This window comes from Petaurus breviceps, unplaced genomic scaffold (assembly GCF_028583685.1).
Source record: "Petaurus breviceps papuanus isolate PSGF00001 unplaced genomic scaffold, PetGlider_PUasm1.0 140, whole genome shotgun sequence".
Lineage (NCBI taxonomy): Eukaryota > Metazoa > Chordata > Mammalia > Diprotodontia > Petauridae > Petaurus > Petaurus breviceps.
In genome coordinates, this window is record NW_027185698.1 from 44,673,380 (window position 1) to 44,677,215 (window position 3,836).

The following is a 3,836-nucleotide window of genomic DNA, read 5'->3' on the forward strand; positions in this document are numbered from 1 at the left end:
TTCTTTCTTTCTTTCTTTCTTTCTTTCTTTCTTTCTTTCTTTCTTTCCTTCTTCCTTTCCCTTTCTTTTTTTCTTTCCCTTTCTCTCTCTTTCTTTCTCTCTCTCTTTCTTTCTCCCTTCCTCAAAGTAAAAAAAAAAGACCAAGTCTGCCTTCGTGGACCCTACAATCTATTGGAGTGACAGGTGCCAAACACAGATACCTTCAATAGCCAAGTTACCCTTTGCCCACATCCAGTCATTCCTTTTTTGCTAGCAGAGAGCTGCCCAGAAGCTATCGTTCTTCTTAAGTAGAGAGAGGTGGGTGTGACTAAGGTCTGGCTGATAGCTCTGCAGTAGAGCTGAGAAAGAGCCAAATTGGGATGGGCCCGAGGGAGAAGAATCATGAAGGGCCAGCTTGCAGGGAAAGGGGAATCGGGCCCTGATTGCTTCACTGTTCACCCCTCGAGCAGAGGCTGGGGCCCATTTAGAACTCTATCTCCCTATTCCCTCTTTGGTGCTCAGGGGCCAGATCACCTGGACCACCCTCCTAACTCCCCTTTGTGTCCCTCCCTTCCCCACTCATTTTGGAATGAGGCTTTCCACCACCTGATGATGGATGTGGGCACATAGGCCTTGCCCACCTAGGATGTCTGGGGCCCCTGCTGGAAGGTGCTCCCCACACCCCCCTAGTCACCAGTATTTAGGTGTCCAGAAGCTATTTCTAGAGCCCTACTGGAACCAGATTCCTGCACAGGGCCCAGCCTACAAATCAGAGAGGTATTCAATACATTTTTGTTCTTTTGACTTACTCTAAAAACCTGACTGTTTAAGAGCCCAAGGGAACAAGGCCTGAGCATTGGAATGTTAGCATTCTGATGGATTGCTCTGGATGCTGCAGAGCTGGGGGCCTTTTCTATGTGCTCCACAGAGTCATAGCTATGGTGAGGTGACTAGGGCTTTATCCCTGCGCACCAAAATTTGGGGTATACTGATAGCACTTACACTCACCGAGCAGGCAAAAGCAACTGAACTACATTTGTGCCTGGTTAACAAGAATGATTAGTTAAAAGAGGAAGCTACTAAATGGTACTTTTCCCTTCCTCAGCAGCTACAGTCAAGCTAAGCTCACCCTGCTCCTTCTCCCCTCTCCACCCCCCAACCCCACCCTGCTCCATCCCCCAAGAATAGTCTACTAGTATCCTGGGGTCCCCAGTGTCCAGGGGCTTTTATCTCTGCCCCCCCCACACACACAGCTGAATCTGTCTTCCAAAGTTGTTTGCCTTTTGTGGTGTTTGCCCCAGGTACCAGATTCTCTAGTTATGTCTCTACTCACATCCTCCCCATTTAAGAAGCTCTTCTTGTTGGGCTGGACTTGGCTGCGTCTTTCACTGGAGTCCACTCAGAAAGCTGGTTTTTCTCAATTACAGCCCATTCAGTCTTCTTTTCTCAAAGTTGGGAAATACTCCCAGTTCTTTCAGCTAATTCTTGTATGGCATGATTTCCAGGCCCCTCACCATCCTGGTAGCCACTATCTGGTTTCAATCCAACTCATCAACATCTTTCATGAAATGTGGCACCCATTGAACTCAATCTTCCATGTGTGGTCAGTCTAGGGTGGAGAGGAGGAGATGAAAGGAAGAAGAATTTATATAACATCCACAACGTGCCAAACCTTGTGCCACGCACCTTACAAATGTCTCATCTGATTTTCACAACAGCCCTGAGAGATAGGGTCTGTGATTATCTCTTGTTTTACCATAGAGGAAACTGAGGCAGGCAAAGGTCAAGGGACTTGCCCAGGGTCTCAAAGCTAGTAAGTGTCTGATTTGAATTCAGATCTTCCTGACTCCAGGTTCAGCAGTCTCTCCACTGTACCACCTAACTGTCAGGAGAGGGCTATGGGAGCATCACCTATCATCTCCCTCATTCTGATTAATAAGCCTCTCAATGCCATTATCAGGTTGAATTAGCTTTTTCGCCAGGTCATACTGCTGGCTTATATTGAGCATGCAGTCCACTAAAACCTCCAGGACTTTTTTCCCCATCAACTATATAGTTATAATAATAGTACTAGGAGTAATAATAATAATAATTTTATTGTTGTTCAGTCATGTTAACTCTTTGTGACCCCATTTGGGGTTTTCTTGGCAAAGATACTGTCATCTACTTCCCCAGCTCTTTTTACAGATGATGAAACTGAGACAAACAGGGTTAAGTGACTTGTCCAGGGTCACACAGTTATTAAATATCTGAGGCTGGATTTGAACTCAGGTCCTCCTGACTCTGGGCCCAGCACTCTATCCACTATGCCACCTAGCTCCAAATAGCAATAACAGCTACATTATATAGTAAAAGTTTACAAAATCCTTTCTATGAATGATCTCATTTGATCCTCACAAAAACCTTATGAAATATATGCTATCGTTATCCCCATTTTTTGGAGGGGGAAAGACAAGGCAATTGGGGTTAAGTGACTTGCCCAAGATCACACAACTAGTAAGTGTCAAGTATCCGAGGTTGAATTTGAACTCAGGTCTTCCCGACTGCAGGGCTGGTGCTCTATTCACTGTGCCACCTAACTGCCCACCCTTTTTTAATCCCCATTTTACAGATGAGGAAACAGGTTAAATGAAATTAAGTGATTCACCTAGTCACATAGCTAATAAGTAAATATCTGAAGCAAGATTTGAACCCAAGTCTTCCTGACCTTAAGTTCAATACTCTATCCACTCTCCACAGGCTGCTCTATTCTGTTCTTATGCAATTGATTTTTTTGAGCCCCAGGTAAGGACTTTACATTATTTTCATTTCATTAATTTCATTTTAGTGTGCTTGGTATTCTACCTCCCTTTGTTTTGGATGTTTTATTTCTATGAATGCAACAGGACAGCATAGCAGGTAATCAGAATATTAGCTTTGGAATCAGAGAGTCCTGGATTCAAATCCTACCTACCACATGTACTGGCTGTGTCTTAGATTCTCAGTTCCCCAGGGTACTCTCTAAGACTAGAAATTGCAAAAGAGTTAGCAATCTGCTTTAGGAGAGGAAGTTTCCATGGTAGGGGTTACTGATGCAATCACAGATAGGGACCAAAAACCAAACAAGAACCCTGGCCCCCCACCCCTTGCCCATCCTTCTCTATCCCTTTGTCATGAAGCCCACTTCTCTCCATCTGTCTCAAACGCTTTCCCCCAGTTCAGGGATCCTACAGTCATGGCATTCCCCTATCCTACCAGTCAAGTAACATTGTCAAACAAAGGAAATGAGAGTGGTCTGGCATGACTAAAATTGGTTTAATTTAATTAAAAATTACATTTCCTCTACAAAATGACAAATCATCTTAAATCCATGCACATAAGCACACTCCTAGGCAAGCTAAACACAGGCATGTGCTTGAACACTCACAGAGAGAGGTTCACAAATCGTGGGCGTTCACCTACAGCAGATGGCAGAGAGAAACAGACACTCCCCCCCAATAGGGTTAGGGAATGAGCTGTCAATCAATAAATCCCCAATTATTTCTTAGATGCTTGCTGTGTGCCAGGCATTGTGCTGCTAAAATTTGCAGATATAAACCAAGGCAAAAACAGACCCTGGACCTGAACTCTGGGGGAAGAGAGAGGAGGGACAGGTCTGGGCCCCATCTCCAGAGAACACCTAGTGTGTCAAGGAGAAGGTCTATCCCCAGCATGATGTAAACTAGAATCCTGTGGGTCTTGTAAGTGGCAAGTGCCTGACTTGGCCTTTATGTTGAAGAGAAGAGGTTGTCTGCTTGTTGGGGTAATACCGTGTTTCCCCAATAATAAGACACTGTCTTATTAAATTTTTTTGGACAGAAAAACACCAGAGGGCTTAT

At 44.6% G+C, this 3,836-nt stretch overlaps 2 long non-coding RNA genes across 2 annotated transcripts in view; one reads left to right on the forward strand and one right to left on the reverse strand.

Annotated features, from left to right (window-relative positions):
• Positions 1 to 3,836, forward strand: part of LOC138148550 (uncharacterized) — a 107,602-nt gene that overhangs the window by 44,999 nt on the left and 58,767 nt on the right. The window lies entirely within an intron of this gene.
• Positions 1 to 3,836, reverse strand: part of LOC138148561 (uncharacterized) — a 22,612-nt gene that overhangs the window by 3,531 nt on the left and 15,245 nt on the right. Inside the window, exon 2 of the long non-coding RNA XR_011165091.1 lies at positions 1,313 to 1,588. This is a non-coding gene — a long non-coding RNA (uncharacterized lncRNA). The remainder of the gene's footprint in view (positions 1 to 1,312; positions 1,589 to 3,836) is intronic.